General features: G+C 45.0%; 1 long non-coding RNA gene across 1 annotated transcript; it reads left to right on the forward strand.

Annotated features, from left to right (window-relative positions):
* Positions 1 to 4,395: 4,395 nt before the first annotated feature.
* Positions 4,396 to 20,547, forward strand: LOC138918784 (uncharacterized). The gene is made up of 2 exons (XR_011428534.1): positions 4,396 to 17,874; positions 19,021 to 20,547. It is a non-coding gene; the product is annotated as an uncharacterized lncRNA (long non-coding RNA).
* Positions 20,548 to 24,812: the final 4,265 nt, after the last annotated feature.

The following is a 24,812-nucleotide window of genomic DNA, read 5'->3' on the forward strand; positions in this document are numbered from 1 at the left end:
TGGAAACCAAGCGGGGCTGTGACATCTGGGAGACTAGAACTGCTGCCTCAGCTGCAATTAACAGCAGAACAGTTTTCAGTGACTAAAATCAAAGCTACTCCTTCCCTAGGGTTTTGATAATTCCTCCTGCCAATTATAGCACTTTGCTAAGATTAACTAATTAATCCTCACCATATACCCAAGAGATGAAATTAAAGATAATTCTTTCACATACGTAAAGCACCTTTTATCTAAAGATTACTAACATCGATGCATTTGTCTCCCATGACAACATTGCAAGTTTCAGAGATGACAAGGAAAATCATTACCATTTCAAGAACTGGGAACAAAGAGAACTCCCCCACCAGGACAGAGGAGGAGATGGGGGTCGCTGAACAGGTACATGTTGGCAAGAATAGCACTGGAGTGCACTTGTGTTCCTGGGGTCTGAATGGGAGCTTCCAGGTGGGACAGTGACCCCCATCTGGTCATTTTCCTCACGTTGTTCACAATTCCCCAGGGAACATGTCTGAGATAAGGAACTAGAGATAGTTCCTTCGGGGTATTCATGCCTATGTTTGGCTTCCTAAGGAACCTCCCATTTCTACTCTCTCACTTGTCTCCAGAACACTGGTTCCTTGTCACCTCTACTTGCCAAAGTTCTATTTGTGATTGAGATGAAATGGGACTAATGGCTAAATGCTATGGGGAGGAGAGAACCTGAAAAAGACATTACAAATTGAGGATCTCAAAGAGGAGAAGAGGAAAGTGGAGTAGGAGACAGAGAAGTCAGTCTGCTAAAGCTCTGGAAACAGCATTTGGAGTAAAAGAAGAGAAAAGCGCCATCTGTACTCTATCACCCAATGATAGGTTTGCTATGATTTCTTTGTAATTCCTTTGGGAGTGGATTAATTTTACTTTACTTGACAGCACAGATGGATGCTACTGAGCTGCAACCGAGGGTGGGAATGGTATCATCCTGTGTTATGTCACAGGTGCTGCATGACAATGAGGAAGACACAAGGGGTCACTTCAGAGACACTTCTTCCATAAAGGCCAAGCAGCTGTATTTCTTCTAACCCTCAGATTATTGGTGCAGACAATACTTCTGGAAACAATGTGCTGGTTCTTCTTCCTGATGACAACTGTGACTCGAGCTCAGAGCCCTGGGCCTGCAGGATCTAGCGCCCCTGAGGTTGCTGCAGCTCCCTCAGGCCTCTGAGGAGTAGGGGTGTCAGAAGGAAAGGCTCTTGCTTACCTCTAAATTAAGAAAGAGCAAGTGAGTAAGAACTTTACATTTACAGGGATTTAAAAGAAACTCTCATAGGTACATGACCTTATTTAAGCCCTATGAGAAGCACATAAGGCCAGATTGTGAATGGACACACCTCTTATTTTCCCAGTCTAGCATCCTTTTGGGAAACACCTTTCTCCAATCATTGCATTCTGGTGGGGCTGCCAGTCACAGAACTGTCCCACCTTTCCAATCCCTTCTGTCCCTTACCCTCATGGTTGGACATATGGCTCTAGCTAGGCCACTGGGCATTTTATACCAGATTTGAATCTTGTGGGGAAATTCCCTGGGGGAGAAAGATGTTGGAGCTGTGTGAAGTGAATGGCTGTGGACTCTTGTTTCCAAGATCCCCAGGATGGGCTAAAGCCTAACTGTTTAGCTCCTCCTTCCATCCTGTGAGTTATTTTAATTTCCTTCCAATAAAGCTATCTTGAGTTTATGTTAGCTAGATTCTACCAAACAAGCCCAAATTATAAACACCCCCTATTTTCAAATGGCTAGGAGTCAAACCCAGGTCTTCTCATCTCAAATCATGATTTTTCATCACACCAAGTTAATTGCAAAGTTGCACAGCAACTTTAAGGAAGGAGGGAGAACTGAGAAGTGGGGCAATGCCAGCAATGAAGCTTTTTTTTTTAATAAACCCAAGAGGCTGTGCATCTTTCCCAATAGCATCACACGGGGATCCATCCTTGGGAATACACTTCAAGTTTAATTGCAGCTGTGTAGCTGGTACATACCCTCATTCACCCTTAAGTGACATGGTCAGGCAAAGGCTCTCTTAAGTTGTGTTCTTGTTATACTTTCGTAGGATGTGCCTTTGCTGGTAGGCTGATTATTAAGTGTATTTGCCTATGGGTCTCTCTCTGCATTTTCTAGACACTATTGATTTGGCAAACAATCAGAAGTAGCTGGTGTAGTTCAGATGGAAAGGGGGTGAGGTTGGTGGGTATGGTTAGTAAAAATTTAGTAGCTGGTAAAATTTTGGCAGGTAGGAGGAAACTTTGCAGGGTAGTATGTATGCTAAAACATATGATCCAGCTTTTTACTGCTTCATGCCAAATTAAATTCCAGAATCTGCACTTAGGGAAACATATAATCCTACGTTAAAGCCCAAGGCCCTCTCTCTCCCTCTCGAAACTATTCTTGTACTTTCTGCAATGGCATTAAATTAAAGATGGATGATCTCTTTTGTGAACTGCATCTCTTCTAGTAAACTAAGAAGTACCGAACTCCTGAATTATTAACCTATTTCGAGTATTTCTAGCTTAGCACTGGAATCAGAAGTGATCCTGGGACTTCTGAGGTTTCTTATACATAGTAGTTGAATGATTGAGTGAATGGGTGAATGGAGTCCAGAGTGGGAGCAATCCGAGAAGCCTAGAGCGCTAGGTCTGAAAGGGGACCTGGTGATCACTCAGTACGACCTTGCATCAGTTATCTGTGACTGCATAATAGATCACTCCAAATCCGAGTGGATTAAGAGAATCATTGGCTTTTTCAAAGGCTTTGTGGGTCAGGAGTTCAGAGCAACCTGGTTGGGTGCTCCTGGCTTTGGGTCTCTTGTATGGTTGCAGTCAGATGTCACCTGGGCTATAGTCATCTGGAGGCTCGCCTGAGGCTGGAAGATCTGATTCCCAGGTGGTTCACTCACCTGGGTGGCAAGTTGGTGGCTGTGACTAGGAAGGCTCAGTTTCTCTCCACGTGGGCCTCTGCACATTGCTGCTTGGGTGTCCTCCAGCATGGCAGATGGCTTCCCCTGGAGCAAGCGATGCAAGAGAACAAGGCAGAGGCCACAATGCCTTTTATGACCTAGCTTCAGAAGTCACACACCATAACTTAGGGGAAGGAACTACACAAAGTTGTGAATACAAGGAGGCCAGGATCATTGGGACAATCTTGGATCCTGACTAATGCCAACCTCTTTGCTTAAAACACAATTTTAAAATTTATCATAAAATATTTTCAGACATAAAAATGATTAAAAAAATAAAACGGATACTTATGTACCTACTACTCAGTTCAAGAAATAAAATATTATCAATTCAGTTGACATCCCCTGTGCACTCATCCTGACTATATCTCCCTCCTCCCCTGTCCCACAGCCCTTAGGAAACTAGAATTCTGAATTTTGCATTTATCCTCCCATGCATTCTCTTACATTTCCACCACGAATTTATATATCCCTAAACAATATGTAGAGTTGTGTGGCATATTTTCAAACTTTATGTATTGCATCATCCTGTATCATTCTTTTGCAACCTGCTCTTTCTATTCAGAGTCATACTTGTGAGATCCACCTGTACTAATCTGCATAGCTATAATTCATGTATTTTAGTGACTGGAGAGCATTCTGTTGCGTTAACACATCACAATTTGTTTACCCATTCTCCAGTTGATGAACATTCAAGTTGCCTATAGTTTTTAAATTTTTGCTGTTGCACACAATGTTGTTGTGAACGTTCTTGCGTACTCTCCTTGTGCCCAGGTGCAAGAGTTTTTCCAGGGTGTAAATCTAAAGGTGGAATGGATAAGTCATATGATATGTGCATTTCAGATTTACTCAACGGTGTCAAATTCTCTAAAACAGTTGCGTTAATTTCTACTACTACCAGCATGGACTGAGTTCCCCTGCTGTTTATTCTAGCATTGTCAAATTAAAAATCTCATGCAAAGCTGATGGATGTGAAACGGTATCTATTTGTGGTTTTATTTGCCCCTCCCTGACTACTCATGAGGCCGATTATATTTTCACATGCATGTCAGCCTTTTGAGTGTCTTCTTCTGAGCACTGTTTACATCTTTTGCCAATGTTTCTATTAAGTTATTTCTCTTTTTTCTGCTGGCTTAAAAGAATTGTTCATAAATTCTGGATACTAATTTTTGTCAATTATATATGTTGCTAACATTTTTTTCCTGTCGAATGCTGGTCTGTTTTTAGCTTTTTGTTGTCTTTGTTGAGTAGAATTTTTAGGTTAACGTAATTACCTGTGTCAGTCTTCTTTCTGGTTTGTTTCATACGGTGGGGACTGCTGGCTGTCCACTAACATCTGCATCTCCTTTCTTTTCTAGTAAAAGGGTTGTGGCTGGTTGCGCTGTGGAGGACGTCTAGAAGTGATATGTGTAACGCTTACCTCACTTGCTTCAGAGGAAGTCTTTGTTTCTCGATGTCCACTCTTGCCCCCCGCAGCAGGCCAGGAGGGCAAGAACGGAAGAAGCTGGGAAGCCCATCACTGCAGTCGGCAGAGCTGCCGTCAGGCTGGGCTCTGCTGCCCTGTGACTCTTAATCATAGCAGCTTAGCCTACTGAGGTCATCAAGATATTTTCTAGGTTTTCTTCCAAAAGTTTTGAAATCTTCTTTTTCACAGTTAGATCTTTAATCTGCTTGGCACTAACTCTTATTATGGTCACAAATTGTATAATTTTTTTTCATATGGATAACCAACAGTTCCAATTGCCAACACTTTTCTTTTTTTTTATTCCCCAGGTGAATGAAGTCCAGAAAGGTTAAGAGATTCCATCAAAGTCATACAGGTAATCAGTGAGTTCCAGGTTGCGTGAAGAGCTAGCGTTCATGGTGTGCCTCTCTGAAGCCCTATGAAAGACCAAGTTTCGTTGTTATCCTGGTTTTACCTGTGAGAAAACCAATGCCACACTGCCCAGGTGAGCATGTCGTCTCCATGCCCCGGCTTCTCCCACTGTGCCCTTTCTCTCTGTTACCATGCCATGAGAGGGAAAATTCAGCCTAATCAGATCCAACAAGTATTTATTAAGCGCCTCTGATATGCTAAAGGCATGCCAAAATGAGGAAGACACAGTGACACAGCCTCTGGTCTGAGGAGCTTACCATCTGGAAGGCAGTCACCTAAGTGTCGGAGGATGTGTGTGTGTGAATGCGTCCCACTCAGGGTATCAGGAAAATCCTCATAATATCTGAGATTCCATTGGGCAGCCTGGAGGAAGGGCTTTCTGGGGGAAAAGAACAGTTTAAACAAAAGCACACAAGCTGGAAAGCACAGGTGGGTTTAGGACACAGCTGGAGACTGAGTTTGATTGGAGCAAGTTCGGATGAGAGGTTGTGGGAGATGGCACTAGACCGGTCCAGGCTGGATCCCCACCCAGCTGTTTCTGTGAAAGAGCAATAATGGTGACCAGAGGTGTGGGGCCTGCGGGTCACAGGGACTGCAAGAGGAAAGCTTGTGGGGGTCAGCTAAAATCATTCTTGCTTTAACTGCCTTTTAAAATGTTAGTGCAAAGTCTATATCACTGTATTCTGGCAGGGTTTCTGAACTTTGTAGAACCTCATATGAAAGGCAATTAATGAGGTTGCAAAAAAAATGTTGTTATCTTAGGATTTCTCTTCCAGAGCCTCCTTCCCCTCTTGAGGAGCTGGCCTAGTGTGTCCCTGTTTACAGCCCTGAGAGTCACTGCTCTGGGTCTCTAGTTTGATATCAATTACTTTCAGCAGGATTTCTTAGCCTTCTCTGAATTTCTGCACCAACTCCTGCTTATACACTTCTTAACATGACCAGTCTTCTCCAAAAAAGTTTCAAGGATGGAGACCCTGCCTTATTCATTTTTGAGTCCCTAAAGCATGGCCCCCTGTCTGGCAAAGGGCAGGTGTTGCAGACACATTTGGGGAGGAGTAAGTGGATGTTGGGAGGGAATGAATGGATGGATTCCGCAGAGCTACACAGTGGCTGTTGCCGCACAGCCGTGCACAGGACAGCCCACACAAGGGGCCCAGGTCGATGCCTGGTGCAGACTTGACGGGCGGCCAGGGAGAGTTCCTGCAACTCTGCACGAATTAGGATACGATCTCAGCTGCTGTCACAGAGACCTAGCTCACACAGAATAGAGGTTTATTACTCTTGCATGTAAGAGTCCAAGTCCATATGTGCTCAGTTCTACAGAGTCGTCAGTGACCCAGACTCAATCTATGTCGCTGCTGCCCGGAGTGCTGCCTTAACCACAGATCCCCCATTACATCCACATTCAGGCAGAAAGAAGAGGGGGAGGAGGAAAGGAAGAGCATGCTCCTTCTGTTTAAGGGCACAACTTGAAAGTTGCACATATCCTTTCTACTCACACTCCATTAGCTAGAGCCTAGTTGTGTGGTCACACCCAGCTGCAAAGGAAAATAGGAAATGTGGAGTCTATTCCAATGGCCAGTACCAAGTTAATTATCATCTTATTCTACAGAAAGGGAGACTGGAGATTGGTGAACAACTTGCCATTCCTGCCACAGGATGCTTTCACATACTGTAGCACAGAAGTGAGACACAATGGCGGACAGATGAACCTGGTGATTCACAAATAGAAAGGATTTATTTTGGACAAATGTGTCAGTGTTGATGCTAAAAGCCACAGCTTGCAATTACATGTGCACAGCACCAAAAGTAGCATTGTCTTCAAATGCAAAGAACAGTGGCACGTTCTCATGGGTTTGGTTTGGTCATTATGAATCTTCTATCTACGTCTAAGAGGAGAGGAAGTGGTCAATCAAATATGCCGCTGCATCACAACGGTAAGAGCAGCAGCAATGTGAAGGCAAGAAGTAGTGCACCAGACTTGTGTAACCGTGTGGTGGACATATCCCTTTATAAGTGATCACCCTCTCTGATCACATTTTCTACTTGAGGGGCACATCATGACCTGTATTGGTAGACACCAAATCTGTCCTGCCCTTCCTCCTGACTGAATAACTAGACTGTATTTCCCCAGTCCCCTACATGGAGGTGTGGCAGTGCGATGAAGTTCTTTTCAATGGACTCTGAGCGTTGTGCATCATTCCCAGGCTTAGATATGAAGACTGAGGCCCCCTCCAACACTCTCTTCTCCCTTTGTACCATTTGCAACATTGGCATAGAGGCCATCTAGCTTTGACCAAATAGACAACAACGATGCCCTAGGAGGTGGCAGAGCAATAACCTGGAAGGAACATGGGTCTGTGATTGACCTCCTAGACCAGAACTGCCCCCCAGGCTGGTATGCTCATCTCTGACTGCCCATGAGAGGGAAACAAACTTCTTTGTTCTCTGTTCCACAGTATGGTCTTTTGGTTATAGCAGCCTAGCCTTTTAGCTTAACTAATACACACTACACATAGGATCTTTTTTTTTTCTTTTCCCCCAAGCGTGGGACCCTGGATAGAAAGCTGTCCCTCAGGGCGGCATGCTCTAATTCTGTTAGCACAGGCATGGGGTTGTTCTTCACGATGTGCATCACAGACTTATTTCTCCTTCTGTTCAGCTTTTTTAATTGCATTCTTAAAAAAAACTCACAAAAGCAATAAAAAGTAAAATGCCTTGGAATAGGCATCTTAAAAGAAATGCACAGAATCTGTATGAGGAAAATGGTAACATTTTTTGAGGTACATAAGAGAGCTGCCTAAATTTAGAGGCATATCACATTACAAGATTCAATTGTGAAGATGTACATTCTCTGCAAACTAATTTGTAAGTGTTAAGTCACTCTAATAAAAGTCACCATGGGATTGTTTACAGATTGTGATAACAATGACTTAAGGCTATAAGAAGAAAAAAATGGAAGACAATAACCAAGAAAATATAGAAAAATAAGAATTTGGGGGGAGGTTTTCCCTACCAAATAGTAAAACGCTACAATATGCAAATCAATTTGACGTTGTTTCAAGAACAGACTTACAAATTAATGGATATAAGATAGGAAATCTGATAACTGTGTACACATGCACACACATATATATGAATTTTGTACATTATAAATGTATGCTTTATATTAGTGGGAAAAGGTTACACTGCTCAATTAACGATGATAGGATGCTAATTGGTTGTCTAAATAGAAAAAAAAGTTTTATAGTTATCTCATAAACAATGACTGATTTTTTTAAGGAAACCATTTTTAAAATATAGAAAATATAGGTAAATATTTATCTGATCTTTCAGTGAGAAAACAAAGGATGAAATCATTAAAAAAGTTTATAGATTTGACTACCTAAGAATTTAAAAATTTAAAAAGAACATGAATAAACTTAAAGATAATTAACAACTGAGAACAAAATAACAACAAATAAGTAAAGAGCCTTTATATATAAAGAGCTCTTCAAATCAATAAGAAAAAAACTCCTCCAAAAAAATGAACAAAGGACATGACCAGACAATTTGCAGTAGCCAATAAACATTATGAAAAACTCCAACTTCAGTAGTGATCAAGTAAATGATAATTAGAATAACAATGTACTACTGGTCTTCATTTATCAAGTTGCCAAAGATTTTTAAAAGTTGTCACATTTAGTGGTGAAATAGAAATTCTTTTTTTTTGGTGAGATGATTGGCCCTGAGCTAACATCTGTTACCAATCTTCCTCTTTTTGCTTGAGGAAGATTGTAGCTGAGCTAACATCTGTGGTGATCTTCCTCTATTCTGTATGCGGGATGCCACCACAGCATGGCTTGATAAGCAGTGCATAGGTCCCTGCCTAGAATCCAAACGCGTGAACCCTGGGCCACTGAAGGGGAGCGCATGAACTCACCCACTATGCTACTGGGCTGGTCCCCTGAAATAGAAATTCTTACACATACAGAGTTGTAATTTATCAGACCCTTTCTGGGCAAATTTGGCAATGTGTATCAAAAACCTTGTGCATGTTTATATTCTTTGACCAGACAATTACACTTTTAGCATTAATAGCATGCTATTAATAACAGAAAAATAATCAAAATAGCCACAAAAGACATTGTTTGAATACATTACATTTGGTCCACAGGGTGGAATTTTATGCTGTCATTACAAAATTATGTTTTTGAAAAAAATGTAATGAAGTAAAGAAATGCTCACGATATACCCATAAATGAAACAAAACAGGATATACAGCAGCCTACAGGCCTTCCACACTCGGACTCTCTCCCACTCCACCCTTCACCCACTCCACTCCAGCTACCCTGGACTCCTGAATGGTCTTCCAACATGCCCAGTATTTGTGGCCTCAGGACTTTGCACATGCTCTTCCCTCTGCCCGAGACACTGCCCCAAGATAACTGCACAGCTGCTTCCCACTTTCTTCGGGGTCTGGTCGAATTTCACCGTCGCAGCCAGATCATCCCTGGCAGCTCTATAGAAAAGCAGTAACCGCTCCTCAGCCCACCCACTGCCACCCCACACTTCCTGTCCCCTCCCCTCCTTTATTGTTCTCTACAGCACTACGGCAGCCTGGCACAAGGCGTATTTCACGTTTATTTATTTATTGTCTGTTTCCAGACAATATGAGGAGTGCCAGCTCCAGGAGGACAGGGAACTTGTCTGTTTTGCTCATTGCTGCATTCCCACCGCACAGTAGGCCATCCAAAAATATTTGTGAAATGAATGAATGAAATATCTAATTATATCAACTGTGTTATATGACTTTTGTAAAAAACCTTAGGTGATAGGTAGATACAGTTTAAAAGGATGGGGAAGTGGGACACCAAGTATTAACTGTGGTTATTCTTGGGTGGCTGGCTTATTGGGAATTTTGACTATTTCTTTATATTTTTCTGTGTTTTTGCAACTTTTTGCCATAAACTTGTTATAATAAGAGAGAAACCAATGTGCTGTTATTATTTTAAAATTCCATAATTTGCAAAAATGACCCAATACCTGAGCTGGCCGAAGGTTCCAAAGTGTAGAACGATTCTGCTTTTTTACAAGTTTACACTTTTTCCATTTTACAAATCAGATGACTCTTGCACAGGCTGTGTTTGAAAAGCCACTGTGTCCTGGCATTGGCTTCCTTTGCCTTCCGCATTCCAACAAGCGCCTCCAGGGTGTGGAATTTCTTTGGTGGCACTTCTCAGTTTACGAAAGCAACATAGGACTCTCCAGGGCCAGTGTGCTTGGCCCAGTGCCAGCTGGGGAATTGCCAAGCCTTCCTCCTCCTCCCTCACCTCCTCCTCCTCCCAGCCCAGCCTCTTCCCTGAGTTCCTTCCTGGGACTTGCATTGCCAGGTGCCTGGAAGCCTGAAGGAGTAGCCTTTCACAGGCCCTCAGACCTCCAAGGGGAAGGGAAGGTTACTTGAGGGTAATTAGTTGAGAACTGAGGAGTTTTACTTGGGACGACTGGTTTGTTAATCCCCTTACTCTTAAATTAATCCCCTTACCTCATTGCAAGGCTCAGCACCAGAGTCCCGCCTGCACAGGAATGGGCAGCCAGCCCTTTGAGGAAGCTGTGTCCCAGCAGCCATATTGACTGACAGGGGCCTGAGCTGTAAGATTCTTTCCTTAGAAGGAGGGTGAGCCCTGGTCCCAAGCCTTAGGGCTTCCTTTATTTGTACTCCCAGGTGTCTTTCTAGTCTGGAGTATCTCGCTGCGCAAGGTGATTGAAAGGTCACCACCCACCAGCAGGCACTACTGTGAGGCACTTCTCACAGCATTTCACTTATTTAAGAATAATTATCCAAACATAACGAGTAGCCATTCCTTGAGAACCAGAAGCACACCCACAATGACCAGTGGGTGCACAGGCCTGGGCTTGAAGGAAGGAAGTCATCACAACGTGACAGGATAATGCTCCTCCCCAGGGCACCGATTGTGGGGAGCATTTTCAAGACGAGGTGAAAGACGTTTCGTTATTACTCGTGGTGAGGAGGGCTTGTGGGCTGTGGCTGAGCCTGCAGCAGTCAGGGGCAGCGCTGGCTTTGTTGGAGCAGAGATGACGATGCACTGGGTGGAGGGGGGGAGCACCCCATCCCAGGACTCCAGGCAGGGTTACGAGAGTGGTAGTTGCATCTTCTTAGAATGTGCAGCAATGTGCTTGGCAGTCCTTGGTGTTTCTGAACCACAGCTGCCCTGGAAAGAACCTCAAAATGCATTCACTGTCCTAGGTCAAGCTCTATTGCTGTTTAGAAAACCTCAAACCCTCAGACTGGGCCTGTCCTCTGCACTTTCTGAACATGTTGGGCTTGCCTCTACATATCACTCACCATATCTGAATTATCTGTCCATGTGTCTGTTTCCCCTCCTAGATACCACGTCTTATTTCATATTTGTAGGTCCAGTGTCTGGCACACAGGAGGGGCTCGATCAGTATTTTATGAACCTATGTTTGGAGTCTGTCTTTGAAAGTTTATTTTAAAACATTCCAAGCAATGGTGATTTCTTGGAAAAATTTTCCTTCAGGGCAAAACTCATGGGGATGCTTCTTGGGATTGCCTATTTCTGAGTCTTCAAATGCTGAAGGGGGAGTGTCTCTAGAGCATGAGGGACACTCGTTGCTTCAGATGGGGCTCATTACAATTATTTGATACAATGATTGTCACAATGGAAATCTCTTACATGTGTCTACCATGTCACAATTTAAAGCCCTTTCAATTTTCTTATCTATTATTATGTTCTGATCTCTAAGGCATGATGAAGGGGAGGGGCATATTTTAAAAGCTTATAAAAATCGAATACCCTTTGTCATATCTGAAAGCCTTATTTTTAGAATTAAGCACCGTTTTTCATTTGTTCAACACACACTTATTGCATATCTATTATGTGCCAGGCACTGTGGGCACTGAAGATACAGAGATGAAGATTCATAATTCCTGCTCAGATTAGAAGCATTGATGCAAAGGGATAAGGACTATAATAAAGGTGCCATTAAAGGCTGTGGAAGAAATGGGCAGGAGCGCTTGATTCTGCCTGGGGAGAAGTAGGGGCGGTGTCAGACCAAGATGAGGATGAGGATGATGATGATGATATCATCAGCAATATACGGTACTTACCATGTGCCAGGCACTGTTCTGGGTGCTTTGCACATGTTAAGTAACTTAATTCTCAAAACCACCCTATGAGGTAGGGGCTCTTATTATTTCCATTTTACAGATGAGAAAATTGAGGCATGTGGAGATTAGGTAAATTGCTCAAGATTCTACCAGGAAATGGTGGAGATTATCTACTATTTCTTGGATTTCTGGATCAAAACCAGCAACAATAATACCAGCAAAGAACAGGGTCTTCTGCTACCTCCAAAACCCACTTTCCTCGGTCCCCCTCCTAAGGTGCAGCCCACTTATTTCTTGAGCCAGTCCTTGAGCTTGGCTGTACATTGAGGGCCTTCCTGTCAAGATGGTAAGGCTGGTTTGTGGCCCTGGCCCCATGTACCCAAACAACCCTCTACGGATAAAGCGTAATGGTTAAGATACGGGATTTCAAACCAGACAACCTTGGGTTAGCTTTCTGGTCCTGTCAATTCTTAGCTCTTGACCTCTGAGCCTTGGATTCCCCACGTGTAAAATGGGAATAATTGCCATATCTATGCCTCTTTGGCTTCACACATAAGCTACTTCTTGTTCACTCCACCCCTCACACAAGATGAGGGCCCTGAACCACACAGATGCTGAAAGCGAGCCAACCTGGAAGCCTGTGGAGTTCCCCCGGCGTGATTGGAGCCATTGTTCTGCTGCCTGGCAGGGAGGGGCAGCGGGCTTCGGTGCCTTCGGTAGACATCTGCCTCCGAGGTTTCCTCTGCCTCGCTGTTTGGAGACACAAGCTTTTCCTTCAGAGTCTGAGGTGAATGTCGTTGAAAGAAACAACAGTTGTGACGGGCTGAAGGGCTGGCAAGAGGACTGGAAGTGGGCTTAGCCCGGGGTTGCGTCCCTGGGGTGCCCCTCGGGGGAACCTTGGGGCCAACAGCACGCTCTCTGTTTACTCAGGACTTTCCTCACCGACCCGCTGAGGAAACAGCTTTGCAAGGAAAGGGAAAACATATGGGTTAGGCTAGGTAGTCAGTGGGCCCGATGGGGACAGAGTGGCTGCCTACAAATTGCCTCCTACTTCAGCGCCGAGGGGAGCAGAGTCCAGCGTGGGCGGAGGGCCCGCTGTGGGACTCCACACCCTTCAGAGGGGCCGGCCCTGTGGCCGCCACCTCCTGGGCGCACTTGGTACCTTTTAGGGATGGCCATGAAATCTTCTAAGCCTTCCAGGCCCCTTAAGAAATTTCTGAGAGGAAGAAATTTGCATGTTTGTGATGGAACTATCTGTCTCTTCACTCACTTGATTCCACCTCATGCTTGGTGGGAGGAGTTTTTTGAAGCATAATAATACATCAAAGTTATGCTGTGAAAGGTTATATTAGCAAGAGAGAGGTCTGTGTGTCTAATGAGGGCTCCACTTGGAAAAGAAGAATTCAGGCGGCTCTTTCAGAATGAAAGGCCAGCTCCTGAGGCATTGTGGCTCTGAGGCTTTGGTGATGCTGGTGATGGGGTGTGTGGACGGGTACAAGGCAGAGGGTCAGAGGAAGGACAGAGGGAACTGAGGAAGCAGGAACTTAGTCATGTTCAGAGTTTGACCCTGTAGGGTCTGCAAGGTGACTGACTGGAAGTAAACAGATGACTATCATCTTCTGGACTCTCAGCTACCTGTGATCAGCTACAAGAAACATGGGTTCTTTCTGGAATTGGACTGTGTTTCAGGGGAGGGTAAAACAGCATGGCCCACCTTAATTCAGTGGCCTGATTATCTCCTATGTGCTGGTGCCATGCTTCCCGCTGAGGAGAGACGGAAGGACCTGTAGGGGCTGCAGGATTGGTGCTCTTGCTGAGAAGACCACTCCTGCAATATCGATTACAGACAGCAGTGACGAAACAACAAGCCAGAGCCTCTTGTGGGTGGTGGTCAAGGGAGGCATCATGGAGGAGGCAGGTCTTCTCCAGACCTTGAGAGATGGCAGGACAGAAACAGGGAATGGGACTCATGGCTGAGCCAGGGAGAAGGAGCTCGCCAGGGACATAGCATTCCAGAGCTGGCTTTTCAACCTGGCTATAGTAAGGTCTTTGAGGGAAAACTTGCCCCTGCCTTGAGATCCTCCTTATCACCAGGGATTACTGGCCCTTGATCAGTCAGTTGCAGGACTGGACTCAGGACTCTAGGCTACACTGAAGGGTCTGGCAAATCTGGGTTTGAGGATTCAAGGAATTCTTTGGAATGCTGGGCTATTTGGCCTCCTGGCAAAGAAGTACCAATGATGCATATATACTGGGAAATAAGGGAACTGAGGGAAACACTGACAGAAGCTCAGGAAGGTTTTGCTGACTGGAGAAATAAGCGTGGCACCCACAGTGAGTACAGAGCCTCTGCCCAGACCCTTCACTGGAGAAAGTTGCAGGTGGCTGCAGAGCAGGTGGGCTGCGCTGGGCTGGGCTCAAGCATGTGGCTGGGCTCCGAGAGTGTCTGCTCGTGCCCAGATGGCTTCAGAATGCCTGGTGAACCTCTCCAGCTCTGACGTTCAGGTCTGCAAAATTCCTGACCCACCCTCCAGGGACTTCCACCAGATATGGCATCAGATGACCTGGATTGTTCTGTCCAGGACCAACCCTCAACCCTACCGCACCTTGCTTATCTGATCCTCCTCCCCATGGGCACATTCAGCCTCTTAGAAATGTGTTTGCTCCCCTCCTCTTTGCAACTATTTAAAAAATGTTCTCCTTTTTGTTTTCTTCTTCAAGAATTTTATAGAAAAGAAAGATCGCAGAGTGTTTGGTGCAGATAATGAGAAAAGCAGGATCGGGTGGGTGGTTACAATGTCAGGGGATTTGGAAGAATTTCTTCTTTTCCCTCATCATTGCTCCCAGTAGAGAAATAGTTTCAGCCATTCTAGGAAATGTGAGCAATGCAGAGGGTTTTCCGCACCTCAGCAGCGAAGTGCATCATATACAGTACCTTACATTCACGGGAAGATTTTATACATAATCAAGAATGTCATTTAGAAACCAGGGAGAGATGTCACGGATTGATCTTAGACTGCTGCATAGCATTTGCTATGATGCCTACAGTGTAGGGGGCATCGTTTTTTAAAAAATTTTTTATTGAGTTAATGATAGGTTACAATCTTGTGAAATTTCTGTTGTACATTAATGTTTGTCATTCGTGTTGTAGGTGCACCACTTCACCCTTTGTGCCCACCCCCCACCCCACCTTTCCCCTGGTATCCACTAAACTGTTCTCTTAGTCCACATTTTTAAATTGTAGGGGGCATCTTGATGTCAGAGCTGAGAATTCTCTGGTCTGCAGCATCCAAGGAGAAGGATCCAGAGAGGAAAGATTTTTCACAAGTTGAACAGTGGTCTCAGGATTCAGTGCTTTCTTCTGCTTTAACAAGACCATTATTGTCATATTCTCTTACACTGTAGACTTTAGAATTTACAAAATGTGCTTTTAGAATGGCATTTGATGTGAGCTCTGATAACACGATATTGCATTTCTAGGTTGTTTGTTCTCGAGATCTGAGTGTGTTTAACTCAAATTCTCTGTTAGGATCTGGGTTAAGGTTTTTCATACCTAGCATGTTCATTTTTTATTTCCAACTGGAAAAGTCTTAATAACAGAATCTTTTTTTTTTTTTTTTTTGTCAAAACGAAGCCTTTTCAGTGCAAAAATTTCAGCAAAATAGCTACGTTTTCCATTGCTTCATTGTATTGAGAACAGGCGTGTCTTGATCCCACCTCTACTTTTCAAAGGTACGGCAGCTACAGTAGTTCAGGTCTTTATCATCACTCCCTTTTACTATTTTAATTATATAACTGCTCCCCTAACCTCCATTCTTATTTTCCCTCCTATCCAACAATTGCATGATTGTCAAACTGAACATTGAAAGCTCAGGTCTAAGAAAATTGACAAAGACGAACAAAGATGTGTCTAAGTGAGCAATCTCAGAGATGCTGTGGTGTGAATGGTGCAGCCCCTTTGAAGGGCAATGTGGTCATATCTACCAGAGTTACAAGCACAGGCACGCTTTGACCCAAAATTCCACTTCCAGGAATTTATCCTATTGATATTCTTATACGTGCAAAGATGTATGTGTGAGGATGTCAATTATGGCATTGTTTATAATGACAAGATATTGGAAACAAGCTATTGAAATGGTAGAGCTACTGAAATGAATGATGGTAATTGCCTTTTATTTTTTAAGGAAGATTAGCTCTGAGCTAACATCTGCCACCAATCCTCCTCTTTTTTGCTAAGGAAGATTGGCTCTGAGCTAACTCCAGCGCCTGTCTTCCTCCACTTTGTATGCCGGATGCCTGCCAAATCATGGCTTGACAAGCAGTGTGTAGGTCCACACCCGGGATCTGAACTGGCAAACCCCGGGCCGCCAAAGCAGAATGTGAGAACTTAACGGCTGTACCACCGGCTGGCCCCTGAATCATGGTAATTGGATGATGGAATTTGTAAGGGCCATTTGCCAGTTGCTCCCTAGAATCCACTCCCTTTTGTCCCCTCTTAATCGTTGGTTGGGGTTGGCCCCCACTCCTGACTGAGGGCAGCCAATCAGCCCATCATATTTCCTTGGCCTCAGAACTGTTTCATGTAAGAAAAAATCTTGTCCAATCAGAATGAATCAGAATGATTACGAGGCGTAGAATAGCTGCAGCCAGGAGGGGCAGCCTGGAGCCTCCAGGAGGCCTGAGATGGACCCTGAGAGAGGAACTAGTCCAACGACGTGTGCTGGGGGATGGAGCCTACTGGGGTCAAGCTGGGTGACATGCCGAAGCGGGGCGAATGCCCTTTTGGTTTTGGTTCTTGTTTAGCTGGCCTGAGGTGAGTCGCCTTTCACTTGCAGCCATAAGGATCCTAGGTGCTAAAGGATGCCCGGTAGCTGTGAAAGGAAGTGAGGTGCATCTACATTTGCCCATGTGGAATTCCTTGAGATACTTTGTGAAATGAAAGCATTATACAACGAATATAGAATATACTCCCTTCTATATAAATGAAAAGCTGTGAGAATGAGTGAGTGCCTGTGCATGTGTGGATGTGTGTGATGTGTATAACAGTCTCAGCTAGTCCACGCAATGCTTTTGAACAAATTAGGAAAAGACGCTCCCTCTGGTATGTGCAGCCCCATGCCACGGAGCAGCTTGGCAAGCAAGTGTGCAATGGATTTTAACCCCTCCTTGTCTCTGTGGCTGGGGGGCTTCATGCTGTACACAATCTACACAATATGCCATGGTCCTTTGTCTATATACTTGTATATGATATTTCCGGTAGGATACATGCAAAACCAGAAAGACAGGTTGCTTCTAGGAAGGGAAGACTCGGAGTTTGGTGGTAGTAGGGTGAAAGGAGGCTTGTCCTCTGTGCTGCCCTGGGGGGGGTATTTGAATTTTACTACCATCTACACAAATTACTTTTCAAAACTAGTTCATTTGAATAAACAAGTAGGAAAGCAAACAAAAACACAGGTTTGATCTCAGTTACTCCCTTGTTTCAAAAAACTTTCAACAATCCTCATGAAGAACTTCCAGCTACTTTAGCACATCATACAAAGGTTGCAGCTGGCCCCAGCCTGCCATCCTAGCCTTACCTCGGGCAGCTCGCTTGGCCTCTCCGCCTTTGCAGCTGCTGTCCTCTCTGCTCTTCCCTGTGTCCCACCTGGGGGACTGCCGTCATCCTCGGGGGCCCTTGTTCCTGGGTGTGCCCACAGTCCTTGGTGCCTTTCCCTTTCTTGCTACCTACCACATTTTATTGCAATTGTTTGTTTATTCCTACGCCACCTGCTTTCTGTGAGTGAGCTCTTTGACGGACCTGTGTCCCTGGACTTAGGACAGTTGGTGCTTGTGACACGATGGGAAGAGGCATCTCATAGCTGTTTGCTGAACAAATGGAGGTAGGTTCAGATTCCAGCTGTCCTCTTACTAAATGGTTCAATCCCTTTCAGATTTCTTTTCTCTAGTGCCTACAAATTCTTATCTGCTCTTTGTGTCTCTGCCCGGTAGCAATTAGCCAGGTTGTAGCAGAGCTCGAGTTTCCAGCCCTCACCAGATTGCATTTCCTCACTCTCAGCAGCTCAGGGCAGTCCTCTTTCACATCACCAAGGACGGGTCTAGATTTACGGCAGGTCCAACGACCTGCTCTTTGTCTGCCCCGACACACACAGTCTGTCATGAAGTGTTCACCCAGTTTATAAAATTGGAAAAGATGGGGAGAAGAGAAGAGAGAGAAGAGCATTTGTAAAAATACAGTCAGTCACTTGGGTGTCTGTCCCACCCAGCAGTCTCCCCCCTCAGTAAGCCCCTCAACCTGGAGACTTGTATAGGAGCTACACCCCTGGAGACATCATTCCTGTTAAGTAATCACCAAGCCCAGGACAAATCTGCCATCTGCACATAACATCAGCGAGGCAGAATCTTTCCAGGAGAGAGAGGCAATGGTGCACCCCTCATTCATACCAAGAAGCTGGCTGGGCTTGCTCAGGGAGGAACTGACCCATTGCCCGGCCTGCCGCTGCTGGGGCATCGTGGGTGCTCAGGAAAGACCTGGCTGGCTGTTGACTGGCTAATGATGCATAAGAAAAATGATGAGCCGTCAAACCCATTTCTGGTTTTCACCTTCAAGAGCAGCGATTGGTTGAGGGTGCTAGGTGTTGGTCTGGAGAAAACGCGGTGTCCAAGGTTCAGGGCTGTTGCTAGCCTATATAGTGCCTTTGTATGAATCAGAAAAAAATGTCCCCTCTGGGCTGACACAGCCTCACACTAGGGCACAAAGTTTGCAAGTCGGAGCTTCCTCTGCTCCAAGAGTGTTCAGTACTCCGGGTTGGCGTGGCCCCATGCCAGGCACCTAGATGTCAGCTCCCACTTGCCTTCCCAGCTGGGAGCCATTATGCAGCACTTGAATTGTACAACTGTACTCACGGCCCGGCAGATGTAGCTTTGGGGGCATTTAGAAAGGAGAGATGAGAGAAAACCAAATTGATAACTGATGATTCTACCATTATTTTGGGTTGTTTTTCTCAAAGTGTGGAACTCCCTTTCAGAATCACCTGAGATCCTTGACAAGAATGTGTATTCCTGGGACCCACCTCAGGACAACTGAATTAGACTCCCTGAAGGGTGGAGCCCAGCAATTCCGACTTTTAACCAGCCCCCTCGATGATTCTAATGCCCACTAAAGCCTACGAACTGCTGGTTCAGCAACTCTTCCTTCAGAAGCCCTTGGGATCTGCATATTTGGGAATCTGGAACTACCTGACGGGACAGAGCAAAAATAGACCAAGCGTTCTCTGAGCTCTGCAGCGTCACCTCCTCGTGCGTCCTTGAGGTGTTCCTGAAGGCTGCTTCTCTGGGGTTTGGGGCTGATGTCATTGTTTTTCCTGGCACCACTGCTTTGCTGGTTCTAAAAAGCACTTTTAAAAGTATCAGCTTTTAGGATAAAAACTCTAGGAATCTTGAAACAAAATGTGGGTACAACTCAGATTAACTCCACACTTGTCCTTACCCCTCAGCCTCAAGCCCCTTCCTGCCTGGTCCTGAGGTAGAGAATGTTTCAGGCTGATCCATTTCAAGGAAGTCTCCTGGAGATGCTGTGTTTCCATCTTACATGAAGGTTAATTACACTATGCTAAATTCCAAGGGGCTGATCAGTTTGCTTTGTGGAAATGATATTTCTGTCATTTTGAATAATTTTTGAAATGTGAATGTGATTGGCCTGTATTTGGCCGCCCTTTTTATTTAGAGAGTTTTCCTGGAATAGAAGTTTAGCTTCATCCACATGTGCTCATTTACACCATATATTACAGACACCCATTGCTCTGGGCCACAGGGCAGCGCTCACACCCTCTGCCTCCCTCCCTTGGGGGATGAAGTCACTCATAGACATGGTTCACTGCTATAGACGGAATGGTTGTGTCCTCTCAAAATTCATATGTTAAATCCTGACCCCCAATGCAATGGTACTTGGAAGTGAGGTCTCTGGGAGGTGATTAGTTCATGAGGGCAAAGCCCTCAGGGATGGGATTAGTGCCCTTATAAAAGAGACCCCAGAGAGCTCCCTTGCCCCTTCTGCCATGTGAAGACAGAATGAGAAGATAGCTGTCTATGAACTAGGAAGTAAGCTGGCACCAGACCCCGAATCTCCTGGCATCTTAATCTTGGACTTTCCAGGCTCAGGAACTGTGGGAAAGAAATGCTTGTGTAAGCCCCCGACTGTATGGTAATTGTTATAGCCGCCCGAATGGACTAAGACATTCACACTGTTGCCCTTGTGCCAAGCAGAGTGCAGGATACATTAGTGCAAGAGGGTGAGCCTGTGCCCTGTGTCAAGGAGTTTAATCTAAACCCCCATTCTCCAATGCAGTCGCCCCCAGCCACATGTGACTATTGAACACTTGAAATGTCTGAATGGAGATGTGCTGTAAGTGTAAAATATACATCAGATTTCAAAGACTTTGTAGGAAGAAAAAGCGTGTAAAATATCTCATTAACAATTGTTTTATATTGACTACATGTTGAAATCAGAATGTTTTGGATATATTAGGTTAAATAAAATATACTATTAAAATTAATTTCACCCGTTTGCTTTTATTTTTTAATGAGGCTGCTCGAAAGTTAAAAATTGCAATTAAAGCTCTCCTGATGTTATTACTGAACAGCCCTGCTCTAGAGCATGAGAAAGACAAGTAATTGATGATCATTGGGCAATGCGATTACTGTTGGGACAGGGGAAGGAGAGGGCAGCAGGGAGCAGTTTGAAAGAGCCCTGGCTCAGCCTTGGGAGCTAGGGAAAGTCTTCCAGGAGGAGGTGGTATCTAACTGAGACCCAAAAGCCGAGTAGGAGTGAGGTGCGGAGTGAGGGTGAGGGGTGTTGGAGGGGATGAGGTTGAGGTACGCTTGGCGAGCTGTAAGCAGCTCAGTTTAGCGAAAGTTGAGTGTAGGCGGAAGTGGGGAGAAGTAGGCTGGAGACGGAGGGAGGGGTTGGGATGCGGGACTCAGCTTCTTTCTGCAAGGGAGAGCTGTGACCTCTTTTTCCCGGAAATGGAGCTGGAGGTGTTACAGGTGAAGGAGTATTTGGTTTCCTATCCACCTGGGGTGAGCAGTAGAGTGGGAAGGAGATGCTCAGCAGTATTGGGGGTAGGAGAAAAGTGTTTAAAGTTTTTCCCCTTTTGCCGAGTGTGGAACTAATGAGTTAGAGCAATTCTTACCAATGAGATTATTTATATGAAAGTGCTTTGTAAATGTAACACCCTTGTATAACTTTTAGCTTATTATGCTTAATTGAACTTTGATCTTACTATAAGAATATTGAAATTATAGGTGGGAGGAGGGCAAAATAGGTAAAGGGACACACGCACAGTGAGGGGTAAAACTAGACTATTGCTGGTGAATGCAACGCAGTCTAGACAGCAACTGAAATATGATAATGCACACCTGAAATTTACAGTTATAAACCAATATGACCTCAAGAAAATAATTAAAAAGCAAAAAAAAAAAAAAAGAATATTGAAAGTATAAATTCTATCTTTGGGAAAGTTGGAATGTTTGCTTCAGATTTTAGCCTATTTTATTTTTAGAGGAAGTGATTTTCAATAACAGCAATCTGAATAAGGAGAATTATAATAATAATCCTTTGCAAAGCAAAAGAATCCAGAGAGCGTAACAGTTCTGACACTGAAGGTTCAGAATTTTCTAGGAATGGTGCGGCCCAGGTCATAAACCAAGGATACAGCACCTTTTTACCTTCTTGCAGGGTACAATGCCTCCAGAAGTTAAAGGCCAAAGATTTATACATAAAAGAACGATCAGCATCGCTCTGTTCTTGCACAGGGCTTCTTTACTCAGACAGCTATTGTCATCAAAATTCCAACAGAGCAGCAAACTAAACGCTTAGCGTGGGATGTTCAGGAAGTTTCACTTCTGTGCGTGGTTTGGCTTCGCTCTTCACACACAGTAAAATTGTTAGCATCTGAGAGTACACTTATCTGGAAGCGGTTAGTTTGCACATTGCTTTCTTTGCCTCGGGGTTTCTCTAGGGATGGGGAAAGGCAGAATTTATCCCGAGCAAACAATTTCCCACAGATAAATGTCCTTTGACTCTTGGAAGGCTCAGAATTGGATTACTTCCTCCTAAGAAAAGAGATTCTCCAAGGAAAGGGGATGATTTTGGATTTGTTGCTTCATTCTTCTCATTTATCAAGCACCTACTATGTGCCAGGGACTTTCCTAGTCACTGAGAATAGAAGAATAAAAAAGAATCCCTTGGATTGAACTCACAATCAGGTCAGAGAGACAGACAGACAGTATAGTTAATAAGGCAGCTGCAATGTGGTTTAACGTTACAGTAAAGTAACATTACTTTACTATAGGTACACAAAGCTAGAAAGCCTCAAGGGAGGAAGGAGTTCAAGTTCTGTCTGGATGAGAGTAGAAGGGGCAGGATAGCCTTCACCTAGGAGGTGAGATTGAAGCCGAGCCTTGAAGCATGAGCAGGGGACAGTACAGCAGATAAGAAGCTCATTCTGGGTGGTATGAGAGCACTGGCTTGCTGGGGGGTTGTGGGCTGGTGAGTAAGATACAGGAAGGAGAAAGTGTTGCCATAGGACAGGGAGGTACAGGAAGAACCTGGTATGGCACCCAGAGGGGTGTGGACTTCTTCCAGGAGAGTTTTCAGTTGGAGACTGACAGGATCTAGTCTGTTTTAGAAACAGCAGCAGTGGTGAAGCCTAGATTGGAGGAGGAAGGAGTGTTCACCAGCCTAGAGTCCGGTGAGTTGGAAAATTACCAGCGTCTGCAATTCCTTTTCTTCTCTCTGGAAAATGTCCAGCCAGCCCCTTGGACCACCAGGCAAAGGCAGCATTGTCTTAGAGCAGAAGAAGCCTCCACTCCTTACTCAGGGAGCCCACCAGGCATCGGTCATGGGGATTCAGACAAATCACCACTTCCTGCTCATGATGGATTCCTCCCTTGGCCACCTTAGAAAGAGCCTGAGTCACCAAGTGGGGATGGCTCAGTGAGTCTCAGTGTCCAGCCTACTCTGGCAGGGATTGACTGGTGGGTGATTGGAGGGCCTGGCTTTTGTCTGGTGCCTGTGTTTCTAGGGCAGACTGGGAGGCTGGACTCTCTACTGTGTGATGCTGGGCCTGCAGGACCACTGCAGAGTGGCAGGAACCTTGGTGAAAATGTGAAATTTCCGTTGGCCGCCTGCCACTGTTCCCGCTGCACACTGACACTCCACCCTGAGGCAGGATGCCCTGCCCTGCGGAGCCTTTGGAAGTGATAAATACATTTGTTTTTGAATTAGAACCTTTCCTGGCACAGGGGGAAATGCATCTGTGGCCCGCCTGGCCTCTCTGCTCCCCATGCCTCTGCACAGCCTGCTTTCTGGCACAATCTGGAGCCAGTGGGTAATGATTATACTGGCTTGCAGGAGCCCAAGCCTCCAAGGACAGGGGCGCTGAGATGAAGGGCCCTCAGAGAGCTTATCAACATCAAAGGTACCCTAATCACGCCACTCCAGGTAATCAAAGCCCAGCCTGGCCCTGCCCCTCAGTTCCCTTATTATGGCAATTTGCTGTGCTTATCTCAACCCTGTGGGTGGCAGGAGGTCAGATCACCCCCGATGCACTCCAAGGATGGAGGCTGGCACTTACCCAGGTGGGGAAGCAGCATTTATTTCACTCTTTACCTGCTTGGCAGACTTGAGCAATTGGGTGCATTTTTTAAATGCTCCAGAGGCTTCCGTGAACTCCAAACCCGAAGTGCAGCCCTGATACGAGAACTGCCCTTGGCAGGAGCAGGCTGGCCAGGAAAGAAGGGCCGGGTGAAGTAGGGGCGGGGCATCTCGGGCTGCTCCGCAGGGCAGCTGGCCCGCGCATCGTGAACGTCCTCGTGCAACACACGGGTAGACAGATACCTGCTGGGCACCTATTTGTGCCAGGCGCTGTGCTTACTGTGTGAGCAAGAAACTGTCGTTTTCATTCAAGCTGCACTGTCTGGCAACAACCAGGAATTCCTTTGGATAGCCAATTCTCTTTGGTTGATACGTTTTGGCTAATTTCTTAGGAGGGAGAAATTAAGGTATTGAAAATCATTTTGCTCTTCGTTGTTCCAGGCTGGTAAGATATGTTATCCTTGGATAAAAAACAAAACCCAAAAGTCTACCCTTAGTTTTCTAAGTCATGGTTGTTCTGTTTAAGCATTACTTAAAAAGGACCTGAGGACTACGGATTTGCTGACTCAACAAACAGTCTAACATTGCAGTTAGGAACATTCGGTCTGAAGACACACCCACTAGGTCAGACCCTCCCAAAGCTGTGTGACCCTGGGCAAGTTACTCATCTTCTTAAGCTCAGTTTCTTCACCTGTAAAGGGGAGACATGAGTATTATCTACCTCCTAAGGCCGTAGTGAGGATTAAAAGGAAACCCAGGTAAAGGTACTGAATAAATATTCAGTAATATTGTTAAATGCCTATGCTGTGGCAGGAGTAGATAGTGAAATATGGCCCCTGTCTACAGGAGTTCCAAGGTAAGTGGGCGAAGATACTGACACATGCTCTAAGTGTGGAAATACAGGCATGTATAAAGTGCTATTGAACTTGGGAGTATTCACTGGATAATTAGGGAAGACTTCATGGAAGAGGTAACCTTTAGCTAAGCATTGAAGGATGATTAGGAGTCCACCCGGTAGACAAAGATGGGGAAGAACATTCTGGAAAGTGCCATCAGCTTGTACAAAGAGGGGAGAAAGAGCATGGTCTGATCAGAGAACCATAGGAGTTATTAAAAGATAAAATTTTTAAAAGAAGAAAATCATGACTCACATAGAATTATAAA

This window comes from Equus caballus, chromosome 18, assembly GCF_041296265.1.
Source record: "Equus caballus isolate H_3958 breed thoroughbred chromosome 18, TB-T2T, whole genome shotgun sequence".
Classification (NCBI taxonomy): domain Eukaryota; kingdom Metazoa; phylum Chordata; class Mammalia; order Perissodactyla; family Equidae; genus Equus; species Equus caballus.